This window comes from Rattus norvegicus, chromosome 4 (assembly GCF_021556685.1).
Source record: "Rattus norvegicus strain SHRSP/BbbUtx chromosome 4, alternate assembly SHRSP_T2T, whole genome shotgun sequence".
In the NCBI taxonomy this organism is placed as follows: domain Eukaryota; kingdom Metazoa; phylum Chordata; class Mammalia; order Rodentia; family Muridae; genus Rattus; species Rattus norvegicus.
This window is the reverse complement of record NC_141537.1, coordinates 83,194,452-83,214,096: the sequence shown is the minus strand read 5'-3', so window position 1 is coordinate 83,214,096 and position 19,645 is coordinate 83,194,452.

Sequence of the window (19,645 nt, the reverse complement as noted above, 5' to 3'; positions counted from 1 at the left end):
TCCTTTCTTTCTATAGGCTCTCATTATGTAGCCCAGGCTGGCCTTAAACTCACAATCTTCCATCCTTCACCTCCAGAGTACTTGGACTCTAGGTTTAATGGCTCTGGAATTATTTAATGATTTACTAATCTGACCATGAATAAGTTTAACTAAGGCTTTTGTTCAACCACTGGTGCCAGTATTGGACATGATATTCAGGATTCTCAGGAGCCCTTAGATATGTTAGTCAGGAGTATATATAGGCAAAAAAAAAACCCACTAAATTACATTATGGTTATGAGTGAACCCATATCCTGCTTACATGCATGCATCCCAGTGTGTAACCAGGGGCTCAATTTAACAACCACATGTCTTGCAATTCTGGTTATCTTAAGCAAGCAAGCTAGTTTACAGAAGCAGAAGCAAGCAGTTAGCATTGTGACCATTATCTTGCATAAACAACAGCTTCAGTTAAAATTGTACAAGACTAGACATTTACCAGAAGATCTCCAGAAATTTCAGGAAGTCGTTTGTTTTGAGTGAGCTGGATGACAGGTCCCATTCTCATAGGTACAGATTCCACAGGCAAGTGGCATACAGGACAGAGTCGTTTTGTTTTGAATGTCTTTTAGGTAGAGTAATTTAAACTTTAAACATAATGTTAGTCATCACACAGGGATGTGTTATCATAACCTCTTGATCTGGGAGAGTAGCAAAAAAGGTCACTAAAACCTGAAGGTATGTATGTCAGAGAATCATGGAGCTGAAAGCTTAACTGGAATGTTGTCCAGACAACCTGGGATAACTGCTTATTTGCCTGAAGAATAAGAACACAAAGAAGTCAGGTATGGGTTTGCTCACCTGCGATTTTAGCACTTGGAAGATTGAAGCCAGGAGATCACAAGGACAGCTTGGACTACATAGCTACACCTCTCTGAGAAAAACAAAAATAAAAGAAATTAAGCATATTGGCAGAAAGAGTTGATTCTCTTTTTTTTTTCATCTTTATTAACTTGAGTATTTCTTATTTACATTTCAATTGTTATTCCCTTTCCCTGCCAACATCCCCCTAACCTCTCTCCCTCCCCTTCTATATGGGTGTTCCCCTCCCAATCCTCCCCCCCGTTACCGCCCTCTCACCAACAATCACGTTCACTGGGGGTTCAGTCTTGGCAGGACCAAGGGCTTCCCCTTCCACTGGTGCTCTTACTAGGCTTTTCATTGCTACGTTGCAGTTGGAGTACAGGGTCAGTCCATGCATAGTATTTGGGTAGTGGCTTAGTCCCTGGAAGCTCTGGTTGGTTGGCATTGTTGTTCATATGGGGCCTCAAGCCCCTTCAAGCGCTTCCAGTCCTTTCTCTGATTCCTTCAACAGGGGTCCCGTTCTCAGTTCAGTGGTTTGCTGCTGGCATTCGCCTCTGTATTTGCCATATTCTGGGCGTGTCTCTCAGGAGAGATTTACATCCGGTTCCTGTCAGCCAGCACTTCTTTGCTTCATCCATCTTATCTAGTTTTGTGGCTGTATATGTATGCGCCACATGTGGGGCAGTCTCTGAATGGGTGTTCCTTCTGCCTCTGTTCTAAACTTTGCCTCCCTATGCCCTCCCAAGGGTATTCTTGTTCCCCTTTTAAAGAAGCATCTGCATTTTGGTCGTCCTTCTTGAGTTCCATGTGTTCTGTGCATTTAGGGTAATTCCAGCATTTGGGCTAATATCCACTTATCAATGAGTGCATACCATCTGTGTTTTTCTGTGATTGGGTTACCTCACTCAGGATATTTTCCAGTTCCATCCATTTGCCTATGAATTTCATAAAGTCATTGTTTTTGATAGCTGAGTAATATTCCATTGTGTAGATGTACCACATTTTCTGTATCTATTCCTCTGTTGAAGGTCATCTAGGTTCTTTCCAGCTTCTGGCTATTATAAATAAGGCTGCTATGAACATAGTGGAGCATGTGTCTTTGTTATATGTTGGGGCATCTTTTGAGTATATGCCCAAGAGAGGTATAGCTGGGTTCTCAGGTAGTTCAATGTCCAATTTTCTGAGGAACCTCCAGACTGATTTCCAGAATGGTTGTACCAGTCTGCAATCCCACCAACAATGGAGGAGTGTTCCAGAAAGAGTTGATTCTATTGGCTCAATTTGCCCAGATGAAAGGAGTGTGTCTATTCACTCCTTGGAGGAAGGTATTATCTGCCTCACTACAAGACATTTGAGGTTTGTTGAAATATATACTTATTTTTAAAGATAAGGTCTCTCTATTTAGCCCTGAGTATCCTGGAACTCACTATATAGACCACAGAGATCTGCCCACCTCTGTCTCTCAAGTGCTGGTATAAAAGGCACCCATCATTACTCCCAGCAAAATATATATTTATTTTTGCACCTTTTTATTCTTTGTTTTTTCTTTAAACATGAATGCATTTTGTTTTTATTACAACTGCTCCATCATACCACCTTCCAAACCCTCCAAGGTTTCCACCTCACATCATTCTCCCAACTTCTAATGTGCGTGGGTGTGTGTGTGTGTGTGTGTGTGTGTGTGTGTGTGTGTGTGTGTGTGTATATACACTCATATACAGTGGAAGTCCCTAGACTCTAACATATATAGAGAATCTGGGATCTTCCACTGTATATGACCCAACCCTTGAAGAAAACTGCTTTTCTTTCTGATGGCAGCTGTTGATTACCTGTAGCTGGTCTTTTCCCCACCCTTTATGCCCCAGGTTTCACTTTCTATCACTAGATAAGAGAGAAAGGAGGATAGAGAAAGAGGGAGACAGAAATCCCTGAGTCTAATTTCTTCTTTGAGAATGAATACTAGCAAACAAAACACAACCAACCCTCTGAATGGTTAACAACCACCAACTCTGCCTACCAGGGTTCTAGCATTTATATACTCCCTAAAAAGTTCCCAGAATCTCAAACATCACATAATCACAGAAACTATCAGCAGCTGGCAAAATCATTTCTCTGATAGAACACAAGGAAAATCATGGTCAGCTGCTGCAGTTCATCTGAAGCAGCGCCAATCCCCCATAACTGGGATTAAAGTAAAAACACATTCTCATAATATTTCTGTGCTTTTAAAGAAACCAAAATTCCAGAATTTTCACTACATTTTCCTCCCTTCTGTTTTAATCCATTAATTATGCTGGGTGTAGTGGGAAATTATAGACATGTTCAACAAAATAAGCACTCTTGGGATTAGTGGACAAGGATTTCAGGAGATTTCCTGCTCAATGGTAATCTTTATCATTTTTTAATTTATCCAAAGCTTTTTATTTCCTGTGGAAATATAAACAAATCCCAAGGGCAAAACTTTAGCTGACTTCCATCCTGATGTTAACACATCCTTATAGTATATAAGCTAAACTTATTACACAGTTTTTCTCCCTATAACCTAATGACTCTCTCTTATTGAGTGTTGAGGTTTTTGGTCTACATGACTTAAGCAGCTCAATTTTTGTTGTTTCTGATGGTCAGATATTGCCTTGAGTATCTCTTTTGGACCTATACTCATTGGTCATATGGCAACCCTTGATGCATCATCTGCACACCCCTGAAAGCCTAGCCTTTTTTCTAGTTCATATTTAGAAAAACCATTTCCCTTAATGATACCTGGTTCACAATTTTGTTGCAAATGACCTTATTTCCTACAGTTAAAGTACAAGGCATTTTGAGATCTGAGACCTTTAGCTGCTCGGTCACCGTCTCTTTGCAAATGACTGTATTTTCCAAAATTGAAGCACTGTGCATTCTGATATCAGAGACTTCTAGCATAGCTTTACTGATTATGTTTGCATGGTACACATTAGAACCAATATCAGCTGTATCCCTTATATTCACATGTTTGTAGGCACTGCTCATACCTTTAATGGTCAAAAAACATTTTTTTACATTTGGTATTCAAATTTCATATGCAAAGGTCTCTATCAATATCTATCTTGCCTCAAAGTCTTATATGGCTTTGTTTACAGCTGAGACTAATCTTTGCAAAAAAAAAAAAAAAATCAGTAAAGGCTTCTCCAGAGCCTTGTATAATCTTTGTAAATAAGGTGGACTTTTACCCCAGGTTCTAAAAGCCACTAAGAGACATTGCTCTATAGTAAATCATCAAGTTTAATCTGTTCCTCTATATCAAAGTATTACTTTTCACCTAGAGAGTGGTTTTTACTATATTCATTCCTCCTCACTCTATTTCACTGTTCAATGTTTGTGACTTTGTCTCTCCACCATGTTAACCATTTCAAATGCAGACCAGCCTCTACTGCATCTGTCATCAATTTCTTCCAGTCTTGGTTAATAATTATATTTTGAATAGCCCAATTATTTAGAACTTGTTTCACATAAGGCGAGTGCATCCCATATGAAATCATAGAATCTTAAAAACATCTTAGATCTATCATTTCTATAGGATGGCCTCCTATCCCATCATAATCTTGCTCCACACCATTAGCAGGCATATGCTGTAAGTCTACTTGGAAAGCCAATGGTGACTTTGTAACCCGAGGTACCCTCCTTCCACTCTGATGGCTCAGTTGGTTTGAGATTAACCCTTTCTCTCAAAACAGGCTGTTTCATCACATTGTCCTCTCACTTCTCAGCTTTTCTCTGACCTGACTGTCCTTTAGCACAGTTTTTCCTCCTCCATGCTCCTGTGGTAAACTCCTTACTCTCTTGCTCAGTCACTGGGACTCAACATTTTTGGTCTCTTTTCTGGTGCTCCTTGCTTCCCAAGTGCTTCCACCTCTACCTGCAACTTTTAGCAACCAACTCTGCAATTCTTTCAGGAAAGAGAGTAATCCCTTTTGTTTCCCCATTTCAGCCATTTTCATTTGTTTGTTTCTCAGGCCCCTTTATTTCCACCTGCAATTTTTCCAACTGCTCAGCCACTCTTTTAATTTTTTTTGAAACAGACTGTATGAAGAAGAAAAAGAAAAACAGAAACCCTTTGGGAGTAGGGGGCAAATCATAACTGGCTCTGCAGTCAGTTCGAACCAGCCCTACATTCCTAGGATTAAAATGAAAACACATTCTTATAATATTTCTGCGTTTTTAAAGAAACCAAAATTCCAGAATTTTCACTAGAGCTGTCTATAACTTTTCTTCTAGGAGCAGGGCCTTCTGAGCATCAACCCCCTCTATAATGGAATGTTAACCAGATTGACCTTGGGTAAGATTTGTCTTGCATCCGTAGCTGCTGCAAGCTCTTCAGTGCAATTGCCTGTCATGTCCAGAAGATACCCTGACCTCTGGTTATTACAATCTTTCTCCCTCCTTATGCTCAATGTTCTGTGAGCTTTGTGGGGAATGGGTGTGATCCATCTCACGGTGAATACTCTGTAATCACTTATTCTGTGCTCTTTGACTATTTGTGTTTCTCGGTGTTAACTTCCATACACTTCCAGCAGAAGCATCCCTGATGTGGGTGGAGTTATACTAATCTATGTGTGTAAGGATAAGTATTAAGAAGGCAGTTGTATATTATGGTAGTATGTTCTCCCTTAGGGTCTATGACATTTCTTGTCACAGGTACTTGGCCAAGTTTACAATGCTAGGAATGAGTTTGCTCTTATTGAATAAATTTTACATCTTCAAACCATTTCTGGAACTATTGTACCAATGAGCATACCTTGCCAGGAGACAGTTGAGTGAGACTCTTGGTACCTTTCTTTCCCAGCAGCCACCTAGCACCTTGCACCATGAAAACTGGCCATAGGGGAGGAGGTCATTTTAATTTCTTCAAGTGCTATGACCAAAGTATGTGATGTTTTCAACAACAGAGTCCTACCCTGTCTGCATTTTTTAATAGTCTAGAAGGATATGTAAGTATAAAGTCTTACCCTGATCACCTTATCAAAGAGAATATTCTTACCTCGTTCTAAACTTAATTAGTTCTTCCTGACATATTAAGGCTATGCTTCTCTTTAAAGGCTCATCCTGTTAAAAGATTATCATTCATCTGGTTCACAAGGTATTCAAAAGACCATTAAGCAAGGGGTCAAAGCTTAATTCATTCTTATTACTTTTTTCTTCCCTTCTCTGAATTGTTGGTGGCTGTCAGTTATGTTTATGTTACTCCCTGATACACTCTGAACTCCTCTTCATCAGCACTGACCATTACCTCTGATCCCACCGTGTTAAATAAGTATATTAGGACTTGGTATTCATTTGGCTTTAAAATGTTTTTCCAATTCTAGGATATGGGGCCTTATGAAAGGAAGTTGGGTCATTGAGGGTGGGCATTGATCCAGGGACTATTGGAACTCTGGCCTTTTTCTCTTTCTCTTTGCTTCCCAGAGGCCAGGAGATGAATAGCCCCTTCAGCCATACATATGAATAGCCCACCCTGACATACAGTACTGCAACAGAGCAGAGTGACAGGGCCTCTAAAGCTTCCAAAACTGAAAGCTAAGATGAACCTTTCTTATTTTTAAGCTAACTCACACAGGGTATTTGTCATAGTCATGGAAAACTGACAAACATGGACTCTTTCAGAAATGAATCTCTATTGTTTCATCTCCACTGTGTTGCATTATCTCAAGCCACTAATGCTAATTCCTCATCATCTCTGACCTGAATGACTGAAATAACACCCTGTGTTCCTTCTCTTAGTTCATCAACACACTTATCCAATGGTTTTTAAACTGGAATGTATGTGATAATCACCGAGTATATTTCTTCAGACAGACATGTGTACCCACCCTCCCTTACTGTGTCCAATTAAGCAGCGATGTAGACGAAAGCCCAAGAGTATTTCTAGCAAGTTCCTGGATGAGGATGCTGCTGCTGTTCCTGAGCCACCAACACTTTGAGAATAACTACTGTTCTAAGTCATTCTCTTCAGCAACATCACACTCTGAAGACTTGGCATCTAGGATTCTTCAGATTTGGATGCAGGATATTCCTACCAAAAACAGTTTTGTTAGGATGCATATCATACAATTTATCATATAAGTGCAGAACTCAATAATTTATAAAATGTTATATTATTATATTATATTATTATTTTATATATCATTTTATGATGATATATTAGACAGCTTTATAGTACTTCAATCAAATACAACCAAATTATAAGGCAAATCAGGAGAAAAGCTACAGGGTTTGGAGGCTCAAGAACAATAGCAGGAAACCCTACTGCTTTGTCTACTGGAGCAGGTGGCATATAACAATGGTCAAAGAGTGTCAGAGTAGACAGCTACATTGCAAACTAGAGTTGAAGGAAGAAAAGCCAGAAGTTCCCAAAACATCTCTGAAGACACATCTCTGGTGACCTAAATACCAACCCCACCCCATTAAGCTTCTTACAACTTCTAATATCAAAGTCTCAACTTTCCCAGGCAGGCCTCTTGGAGATAGTAAGTCAAACACAGTGAACATCCTGTTCATATTATGTCTTGCTGGTTGTCCTACCCTTAGCATTTAACACAATATCCGAATACAATGTGCATCAATCAGTGTTTGTTGACCAAAAACAAGATACCTCCAGTTTGACTGAGAGACTACAAATAAAATTTTACCATAAAACAAAGCATGGAATAGACTAGAACAAAGTTGAGTTCTTGTCTACATCCAGATTCCTCAGCGCATTTGGGCCCTATGACAATTAATCTTGACTGTCAGCCTAACAGTATCTAGAATCACCTAGTAGACAACCCTCCAGACACGCTGTAAGGAAGAATCTAGATCAGTTTAGCCCCTGTACATTCCTGTGAGAGATTATCTGATTTGGTTAACTGAAATGGGAGACTCTGTTTAGCTATGGGCCACACCATACATGGATTGCATAAGAAGGAAGAAATGTTTTCTGCCACCTGATTGTGGGCACAATGCAACCAGCTGCATCAAGCTCCTCCCATGGTCACTTCTCCACCAGGACCACCTGTGCCCTTAAACTGTGAGTCTAATAAGCCCTTCCTTTCTTAAGTTGTCTGCGTTAGGGATGTTTTGTAAAGCCATCTGTAAGATAACTAGCACAGGCACATTGCTCTTCAGTGAAGGCCACATGACACTCTTGAATCTATGTCATCTGTATGATTAAGTTCTGGCCAATGAGATGTAAGTAGAACTGACATGGAACACCCAAGTAACCATCCCAAAGGGAAGAGGCCACACCCCCTCCAGTCTTTCTTCTTGTACCTAGAACTTGAACAACGTATTTGAGAGGCATAGAATTTGACGCCACTTTTCACTGAAAAGATAAGTGTACTTTCAATTCTTTTATTTTTATTTATTTGTTTATTTTACTTTATGTGCATTGGTGCTGTGCCTGCATGTGTGTCTGTGTGAAGGTGTCAGGTTCCCTGGAACTGGAGTTACAGACAGTTGTGAGCTTCTGAATGGGTGCCGGGAACTGAACTCACGTCTTCCTCCTCCAGAAGAGCAGCTGAGCCATCACTCCAGTCCTATGCTTCCAAGTCTTAATCTTCCATCATTTTGGAGATTTTGATTTCAAGGAGACTAGTCCTCACTGGTTACTAAGGAACCACCTCTGTCCTTATTATTAGGCTGACTTAGCACACTCTTTGTAATTACCTGTACATGTCTTTTAGGTATTGCTTCAATATGAGGTCAATATGAACAGTTTTCAGTATCCTATGATAGTGTTAATTCATTAAGAGGAAATAGGGTCTGGAGTCACTTTTAGAGCCAGTCCCAACTATGTCTCACTTAACTTTGCTTAGTCTCCACAGGAAGGCATGTTAGAAAGTGAGTGACACATACAGAGAGGTGACAGCCATGTAAAAGCTTTTTCCTACTCACTTGAACTGTCTCTAGAGAACTCAGGTAAGAAATGAGTTTTTGATGTTCTTGGTTATTTCACAGAATCCACAGGAGCCAAGAGGCATCCTTGTTGAGAAGACTTTGAGTCTGACTGTAAATTCCCCAGGAACGAGGCCTGCCTCACTGGTGGCAGTGTGCCTAGTGTCTAGCAATAGTGGCACTGCAAACAGGAAAAATAAAATCATTACGGTCTCCCTGGCCTCAGAGCCTCAGTATCAAGATTCCTGAGTGAATACAGACTGAACATAGAAAGAGTGACTCGGAAGGAACAGGTCCAAATTGTGTGTGGATCGGCAAAGCCAGGACCAGCCACACCACCAAGACATCCCCACAGTCATCAGAGGCCCTTGAACTCTGCAACTTAAAAGAAGGGGTGTTGTGTTCCAGGGACATTAGCAAGCAGGTAGCTATGGGGTGTGAAGGCATGTTACAACCCAGGACAGGAGCTGCAGTGTCCAGGAGACCTCATCCCTGGAAGCTCTCTCTCTCTCTCTCTCTCTCTCTCTCTCTCTCTCTTCTCTCTCTCTCTCTCTCTTCTCTCTCTCTCTTCTCTCTCTCTCTCTTCTCTCTCTTCTCTCTCTCTCTCTTCTCTCTCTCTTCTCTCTCTCTCTCTTCTCTCTCTCTCTTCTCTCTCTCTCTTCTCTCTCTCTCTTCTCTCTCTCTTCTCTCTCTCTCTCTTCTCTCTCTCTCTCTTCTCTCTCTCTCTCTCTCTCTCTCTCTCTCTCTCTCTCTCTCTCTCTCTCTCTCTCTCTGTGTGTGTGTGAATGGCCCATAAATCTTGGCCTTCTTCCCTTGTTCTCCTGAATATTAGGATTATAATCAAACATGACTATAGCTATCTTTGAGTTCCTTTTTCCTCTCCATTCCTTTTTGCTTCTTTGATTGGGCGATAAATTCAATGGACAGATTTGTCAGGAAAAAGAAACTGCCCTTTCCCTGTCTTGGGGTCCTTAGGAAAATTGTTGTGCAACACTTTACACAGCCCAATCTCCCTGATATTTGAATGCATGACCACTCTTGTGTTTTCAAAGTTCTAACTGAAGTGCCAATGCCCCCGGCCTGAAATTCCCACAGTTTGGGAAATAAGCAGGAAGCAAGTGTGAGCACCTCAGACTTTAGGCTCTCCTTTAGAAGCACAGGTGTGGGTTCAAAAACAAGTCAAAAACAAGTGTCTGCATCGACCAGGCATTTGGGAAACAGACTTTGCAGTGAAGAACTCAACGTGTATAAAAAGACTTGGAGCATAAAATTATCCAACAATATTAGAAAAAGGAAACAGATGGCAGCTCTTCCCTAGACCCGGCCATTTCTATTCCAGTGGAGCCCTTTCCCAGAGAGGGATGCCTGTACTATGGTACTCACCATGGCAGCCAACAAGAAAAACCACTGGCTCCCTACAAGGTGACAACCCAGCTTGCCCATTTTTTTCTCTCATTTTCCTGGTTTTCTGTAGATCTTCAAAACTCTATTGCTGGGGGAATGGTAGACTGGTATGTGTGGCAATGGAGATAAATCTTGAAAATGTCACAGCATGTGAAAGAAACCCACCACAGGAAGACCACTTATTGTGCAAGCCCGTTCACAAGAAATGTCTGCACTGGGCTTTTTATAATGACAGAAAATAGGCTGGTTGGTTAACTCGTTCGTTTGTTCATTTGTTTGTTTGTTAGTTAAGGATGAGTTTAGAGGATGGAGGGATGGATTCCATAGCTAAAGGGAACAGGGTTTCTTTTCTGAGGCAATGAAAATGCTTCAAAATTGTCTGTGGCAATGACCATTCAACTCCAAGCATACCTAAATCATCAAATTGTACACTGAGCTTATGATATAAAAAAAATCACATCTTAGTTAAAACCTTTACAAAAAACTCATAATGTATAGTTATAAATCAAATTATGCTTCTTGTAAAAATGTACATAATTCTTATTGCAATTCTATTCCAAAAGGAATGTTCTATAGGCCAGTCAATATATTTAAGGGACACAAGTTCAGTGTTTCCCAACAGCCACCTCAGATTATAGCAAGTCTTTAGATATTAGTAAATGTAATACTTCTTTGTAAAAAATAAAAATAATGTGGGAATCACATATAAAATATAAATTTATAAAATATAAAATTCTTATGACCTAAAAACAGAAATGTGAGAATCACAGAGTTAAACACACTGATCAGCAATATCAAATGGTCAGCCCTAAAAACACACATACAGGGGGCTTTATATGTACTCGGTGCATTGTATTTGTGTATTTGGAGTATGTGTGTGCGTGTGTGTTTGTGTGTGTGTGTACATATGCAACAACAATCAATGGAGGAGAGCATACATTTGCACATGGGAGGGTTTGGCAGGAAGAAAGAGGACAAAATGGTGTAATTGTATCACAATCTCAGAAAATTAACAAAGGAAATAAAACCACATTGATCAGGTCTACTATTTTTCGAGTGCTCTGACCCATAACAGGCCGATGGCTTAGTAAAGCCATTGACAACCAGAGAGAGACACATGACAATCATCAAAAGTCACCAAAGTCATCACGTCACAAAGCCTTTACTCACAGAGTATCCTGCAGAATGGTCTTCCACGGCATGAGTGCCGGTAAGTGCTGGTGTCTGTCCCTAATCTCATCAAGAAGCCTAGAAACAAACTACCAGGCAAAACTAACACAGGTCCTCACACAACCCTAATAATTTCATTCACAAGTTGGCATCCATTTCTTAAAGTTCAATGAAGGCTGATTCAGAAAATCAGTCTTCACAGTGCTGGCTTCAGCCGTGTGAGGACTTAAGTTCAATCCCCACAACCACATAAACATCGAGACATGGTGGTATGATTGTAATCCCAGCACAGGGACATCAGTGCCAGGAGGTTCCTGGTGGCTTTCTGGCTAACGAACCTCCTTTAACCAGTGAGTCCCAGATGCCAGTGCAAGGCACTGTCTCAGAAAACAAGGCAGGACTGGGGAGATGGCTTAGCATGTAGAGCCCTTGTGAGGAGGCATGCTAAAAGCTACCTGACTACCTGAGGTTGATCTTTGGAATGAACCCTTGCAACCCCCAAGAAAGATGAAAAGCAGTGGTTCACATCTGTAACTCCAGCCTGCCAACAAGAGATGGAAGGCAGAAACAAGAGCAGTGGCTAGCATAGAAGCAGAAACAGGAGAGAATGCCTTAAAACAAGATCAAAGTTAAGAGCTAACTTCCAAGTGCTGTCTGCATACGTGTGCTGTGGCATTGGTGTTCTCTCTCTCTCTCTCTCTCTCTCTCTCTCTCTCTCTCTCTCTCTCTCTCCCTCCCTCCCTCACACACACACACACACACACATGCAATTACAACATACATATGAACAAACACACACAATTACAACATACATATGAACAAACACACACAATTACAACATACATATGAACAAATACACACAATTACAACATACATATGAACAAACACACACAATTACAACATACATATGAACAAATACACACAATTACAACATACATATGAGCAAACACCTATACACACACACACACACACACACACACACACTAAATAGATAAAGTTAGTGAATCCTATACCAAGGAACGACACCTAAGGTGGACGTCTGGCCCTCCCCATACCTATGAGCACATAGGTACACATGCATCCCAACACATCAACACTTACCACACACACAAAGTTCAGTGACAACTGTTATTTTTATTCTCTGAATTGTTTTATTCCATGTTCAATATTACAAATGTCAGCAGTGTGATCTAGAGTATACGTTCCCTCTTTAGCTGGTTAGTGTTTAAACCACTTCTGTGGTTTAAGTCCACCTGCTGCCATGAGATGGGACTGGCAAGCATTTTCTCCTGAAATAGAAAGGCATTCTAGGAACATAAACCAACCCTCCTTAATCCCTCTCTCCTTGGCCTGTGGATCAAATCATTCCCTCAGGGTTCCAATTGCTCTTTCTCAGCAGAGATGCTTTGGAAAACCCAACTGGAATGGTTTCAAATTGCTCAGACTTTATTAATTTTACGAAATATGCTTTGAAGTATTACAATACATAACTTAAAGGAAATGGCACGTTTGAAATTAGTGAGCAAATGCTTGCTTGTGTCTTTATTCGTCTGCACTTGAAGCAGTGCCCCCGCTCACACAGCCCTTCCGGCTGCCATGCCTCTCCTGTCAGTGTCAATGCTTGGGTTCCAAGGCCCAGGTTGACGTAGAAATGATGTAGGAGGGAAGGAAAGACACAGCAGCATGTGCCTCAGGTGCTAGGTGCCGGGGTGACTAAAAGAGAATTCCTGGAGCCTGCACAATAGAACAGGACCCTGTCTTAAAAGAGGCAGGGAGGTGGGGGGGGGGGGAAACCCTGAGCATGATAACCACATAGACTTGAGGAAGTCGTCTCTCTTGGGCTGAGGAGAGCAGCTGGTGGAGGTCCGTTGAGATACTCACCTCAGTACAACACTGATCATAACTCTGTAGACAACTAATGACTAGACTCACACAGAGGGCTGTCACTTGTGGAGTTGGGTCCTTCCTGTTCTCCATCCTACACAGGGCAAAAGTGGTGCCCACGAGAAATAAGAAACAGGCCTCGGGGTCTCGGGTGGAATGTTTTGTTGAGGAATCGAAATTTGAATTGGAGACTTCTGAATTAAAACCTGCCCTCTTTTTACCTCTGAGTAAACCATAAGAGGAAGGCAGCAAAACACAAAGGACACAAAGGATAGCTTGTACTTTTCTCTAAGTCATGTGCTTGCTACTTTTCTGCTACAGGCATACAGGTTCATTGTGCTTAAGCAAATAGATTTGCCACTGTCATTCTCCTAAGAAAGTCTTCAGTGTGTCTAGGCATCACAGAGTAGATACAATCCCAACAGGCACAGGATGTTTGACCTGCTTTTATACTCACTCTTACAAGTGTCTGTAGGCCAAGTTTGTTTTATCAGTCATTCATGAAGCTTATGAATAAACAAATTTTCTAACTCTGGTCTTTCATAATCCACATCTATGATCCCAAACCTTATGTTGGAAGAGAAAGCGATAACCCTAAGACTGTGCACTAAGATACTAATGGAGTGAACATACATTAATTGAACATCTACTATAAATTAGACATGAATGCCAAAAGCTGGGTTTTCCATAAATGAAGACCTGATCTTACCTTTAGTAAGCTTACAGCAAAGTACAATGCATGGGAGATAAGATGGGAGAGAGAAGACAGCGGGATGTAAGAACGTCACCTGGTCTAAGCAGCTATTGGGTTCTTTGGGGAAGTGTCTATCATGTAGGCTGAAAGACCAGTGGGGCCATGCTGACATTAGGACTGGAAGTCTAATGTGAGCTCTGCCCTAGGCTCGCCCACCTAGCTTTAAAACCGCAGCCTCTAGCTTGCACCCAAACCCACCTCAGCATCTAAGAGTATGGTCCACCTGGGCAGTGTGGCTCATGTTGTCTTGGTGATCCTTAGCTGTGGCCAGGTTTGAGAATCACTGACTTTTACCTGAGCCGAGACAGAGTCGAAACTATGTGAATCGTGTCTGAATTCAGATTAAAGTCTCATGGAAATTCAAAGTAAACGATGATAAAATAGTTTTCTTAATGCCTATATTGTGACACCTTACTTATCTTAGAATTCAAAAGTATTTACTATGAAAAATAAGTTTCAGAATGAAGAGATGGCTCAGCGGTTAAGAGCACTGACTGCTCTTCCAGAGGTCCTGAGTTCAATTCCCAGCAACCACATGGTGGCTCACAGCCATCTGTAATGAGATCTGGTGCCCTCTTCTGGCCTGCAGTCACATATGCAGGCAGAATGCTGTACATAAAATAAATAAATAAATCTTTAAAAAAGAAAAGTAAGCTTCTCATAAAAACCCACCTTAGATGTTTCCACATAATTGAAATACTGCTATATTTTCCTAATAATTGGGAGAAAACCATTTCTGTGGTTCTTTCTGTCTTCTCATGGACAGTCACTCAAACTAGCTGTAGTCTGACCCCCGCTGACCTAGAGTGATGCAGTGAGATATGTCCGCCCCAGGAAGAGCACCTGAAGATTTGACTTGGTAGTGCTCTCACCTGACCTGTGCTCCTTGGCAGCTTGGCCCCTGAGAGAGAGGGATAATGAGGTCAAAGCAGCAAAGATTGCTAAGCCCAAACAAAGGGAACTTAACCTGCAGGGCCACTTACATTTGTTGTTTTAAGCAACAGCAGATGTGGCTCTCAATTATTTTAGGCACAAAGTAACCTCATGAAATAGCAAGAATGACCTTTCATATCCAGCAAATCTCTCTCTCTTATTCGGTATTTTACTTTTCTAATCTATAGTCTACCATCAGGGGCCTCATTAATATTTCCCCCCTTCCTCCATTCTATATTCTGCCTTCCTTCTCTGTTTAGTAATTCACTTAAAAGCCCATTAGGGATATACAAGAAAGGATAGTCAGAAGGTTGCGACTGAAAGGTGGTCCAATGGATTAGCGGATTTGCTGTACGGCAGCGGGGTTTAAGCAAACAAATAAATATATGAAGGCTTATGGAGACAGGTTTTCTGCTGTCTGATAAGAAAATTTTAAATATGAAAACGTGGACCAATTGTGTTTCAACTGAACCAGAGGTATGGTTAGGGACTCCTGCGGAATATTGACACTTTGTCGTGGTTCTGTGCACTGAGTCTCTGGAAGCAGCAATAGGCCAGTAGCAGTCCACTTGCCAAGCACACGGATTTGTGGCAAAACATATTCTATGACCAGAAGAGAAGGGGCCTCAGAAAGCACTGACTGGTGTCTGGGAAGAAGCCCTGAAAGCATGACTTTGACTTTGGTTGTTTTTAAGTGTGGAGACAATTCGACACTGAGGGACAGGAGAACCAACTCAAACCACTGGGGACACTAGGACCCTGTGGGCATCGAAGTAGATGTCCTAGGGAATGATTGTTATTAAATAAAATGTGGAGACCACGCAGATTTAGGAAAGAGGGAGATGACGAGAAAGTCTCCATGCCAATGGATGCCAGTTATTGAAAGTCAACGAAACAATAGAAACGGAAACCACCATTTGGCAACAATCATAATAATAATTAATTCATGAAAGACACATCAATGAATGCCGAAACTTACAGGCAAAATTTAGAAGACAAGTGGAATGGTTACATAGCCCCAAAGTATCCTTGCATAAAAGGCCTATTCATTACAAAGGGAAAGAATTTCTTTGTAATGCAGCAACCTGGCAGAAACCACCTGGATCAAGTGTAGCATTCACTGGAGCTTCATCAAATGCAAATCACAAGGCCGATGATAGGCTGCCAGGAACATTTACATTGTCTTAGATATTCCTGCCAAGGAAGTGTGCATGGCCTGACCTCTAAGGAAACAGCCAAGTAACAGTCTACAAGGTAACTTGCCCTCTATCTTAGAAGCTCTTCTAGTTCTAAAAGTCATGGGGAAACTATGGAATTTTCTGGACGCGTGACAGGCAACATGTGGATCTGTGTTAAATCATTTTGCTAGGAAAAACATTATTAGGGTAATTAGTAAAATCTTAATGCCATCACTGATTGCGTGGGTTAGTTTTTGTCAACTTGATACAAGCTAGGGTCATCTGGGAAGAGGGACCCCCTCAACTGAGAAAATGCCTCCATTAATTGGCCTGCAGGCAAGTTTGTGGGGGAATTTTCTTAAATAGTGATTGATGTGGGAGGTGCCACCCCTGGGTAGGTGGCCCTGAGCAAGGCAGGAGGAACAAGCCAGTATGCAGTGTTCTATGGTCTCTGCTTCAGTTCGTGCCTCCTGGTTCCTACCTTAAGTTTGTACTGCCTGACATGAACTGTGATCTGAATGTGTAAGCCACAAAGGGGTGGGGGAATGAAACAGCCCGGTCTCGAAATGCTTTCACAGACATGTCTCCTAGATCCTAGAGTTTAGCAAGCTGATGACCAATACTAACGATCATAAAAACCTTATTTTACCTTCATCTCATGGATGAGAAAACGGAGGCACAGGGAAATGAAGAACTATAACGAGCCCAAGATCACAGAGACAGAATGCAGCAGCACTGGGATTCAGAGTCAGATCGGCTGACTTCAGAGAGCACATGCTTGTCAACTATCATCCACCCACACAAGTTTTATTCCCCAGATGTTACAACCCCTGAGATCTTGGTTCTAATCCACTATAACTCCTCCTCCTCCTGCTCTTCATTCATTCACATAATAATCTGGTATCCTTACTACATCCCAAACAGCCTGAGGAGCTTGCATCCTAGAGGGGAGGTAAACCAGCAAGCAAAGAGACACTTGAATGGATGCTAACTCCCACATGCTTGCAGCTCACACGCCTTTAGAATCTCAATAATCTTCCCAGTGTGCATAAGCCAAAGGATATTTTTATTTATTTGCTTTGTTCTAAATAACTTAAAATCATTATTTATAGTTACCTGAACGTTATTTCTGTATTTTCCTCAAAATGAAAAGAACTCCATGGTTTTCGTTTGTATGTTTTTTGTTTCTTTGTGTGTGTGTGTGTGTGTGTGTGTGTGTGTGTGTCACTTTGTTCTGTGTTTTTATCTTACAGGTTTTTGTTTGTTTTGATTTTCTGGTGGGTTTTGTTTTTGCTTTTTTTTTTTTTTAGAGGAAGAATGTGAAGTTGGGTGGAAAGAAAGGTGGAAGATTCTGGGAGGAGTTGAGGGAGGAGTAAAACATGATCAAAATATATTGTCTAAATTATTGAAAAAAGAGCCATGAATCTGAAGGAGACAGGGGTGGGGGTGTAATATGGGAGGCTTTGGAGGAAAGGAAGGGAAGGGAGAATTATAATTAAAGTACAATCTCAAAAACAAACATTTAAAATAAATGTATTATAAATATGCATAAATAATGCTTGGATAACTAAAAATATGTACATTGTACTCCATTTTTAAATTAAGAAAGAAAAGGAGAGGAGCGGAGAGGAAAGGAGAGGGAAGGGGAGGGAAGAGAAGGGAAGGGAAGGAAAGGAAAGGAAAGGAAAGGAAAGGAAAGGAAAGGAAAGGAAAGGAAAGGAAAGGAAAGGAACGGAACGGAACGGAACGGAACGGAACGGAAAGGAAAGGAAAGGAAAGGAAAGGAAAGGAAAGGAAAGGAAAGGAAAGGAAAGGAAAGGAAAGGAAAGATCCTGGGCTGTATTTATTCACTGTGGCCCTTGAACACTTGAGTTTTGGAGGTCAGGTACTTCACTGCTACATTCAGTTGCTTGGGTCCAAACCTTAGGCCTTCCCATTTAATCCAGACCTTTTTTGTCTCTTGCTAGAAAACAATTTTAATTAAATAAATCAAAATAACCACAGTCTATAAACTTTCAGTGATGCCTTTTCCTCAGGCCTTCTACAGTTTCTTCCAAGGGCGTTTCCCATGTTCAGGCTCCTACTTCTCTTGTTAAATTTATTCTTAAGCATTTTGTCCCTTTTGATTCTATTTTAAATAGAATTGTTTTCTTTATTTTATATTCAAATATTCAAGGACTGGAGAGCCAAGTGAAGGGCAGAGCACTTGCCTGGGATGGGCATGACCCCGAGTTTGATTCTCTGTGCCCTTCAATTATTCATTATTAGAAGCTAGAGAGCTGAGGTTTTGTTTTTTTTTTTTTTTTTTTTTTTTTTTTTTTTTTTTTTTTTTTTATCCATCATGGATCCTACAGTTCATTTATTAATTCTAATAGCTGTGATTACATGCCTATTCCTTAAAATGTTCTATACTTAAGACCATGCCATCTATAAATGACTATTGACTTTTGAATATTGAATTTTACTTTCTAGGTGGTTTGAATAGGCTTTGCCCAGGAAGTGGCACTATTGGGAGATGTGGCTTTGTTGGAGAAGGTGTGGCCTTGTTGGAGGAAGTGTGTCACTTTGGGGGTGAGCTTTGAAACCCTAGTTTCCTGGAAGCCAGTCTTCTCCTGACTGATTTCAGATCAAGTGTAGACCTCTTGGCTCCTTCTCTAGCACCATGTCTGGCTGGATGCTGCCATGCTTCCTGCCATGATGATAATGGACTGAACCTCTGAATCCCCAATTAAATATTGTCTTTTATAGGAATTGCTTTGATCATGGAGACTCTTCACAGCAATTGAAACCCTAGGACAACATTCAAAAGTAGAAGTCTTATCTATCAGCAGCAGGGAGAAAGATTTTCTATCAGAGAATTTGCTGAAATGAGTGATTAAGCCATGGTTCTTGCACAGATTTTGCCCTGAGGCATTTAATACTTTCTGAAGGTTTTTTCTTAAACTATCATAATCTGAAGGGTGGGGCAAAGCAATGCTAATATCTGTTCCCAGAAGCCAGGGATGCATGAAATATCCCTATATAGCACTCACCCTTCTGACTCTCAGACCCTCTTCTGTAAGATTATGAAGTGTGGGGTAAACTTTAAAGACTAACTTCTCAGCCTTTGGGGTTATCCGACAGATGCAGCATCCTCAGAGCAAAGTCAGAAACTTTCAGAACACTCTGATCAAGAATGTCTTACCCTGAACCTCACAGAGGCCATCGGCATGGCCCAAGACATGTGACCTTCATAAAGCTGTCCTGATTAACAGAAGGCTGGAAAACACACCAGGAACAGACTACTAGTAAAGATGCAGTAATTCCTCTGACCCCGAGGGCACACCCATCCCTGTTTCTATTTGCAGTTTGGCCACCCGAATGCTTCTTAGGTGCTAAGGGCAGCTGGCTAACGGTTGGGGCCACAGAAGTCCTTGTACTCACAGAGAAGTATTAAGAGAACCAAAAATGGGGCTGGGTATTTAGCTCAGTGGTAGAGTGCTTGCCTAGCAGGTGCAAGGCCCTGGGTTCAGTCGCCAGCTCCGAGAAAAAAAAAAAAAGAAAGAAAAGAAAAGAAAAGAAAAGAAAAAAA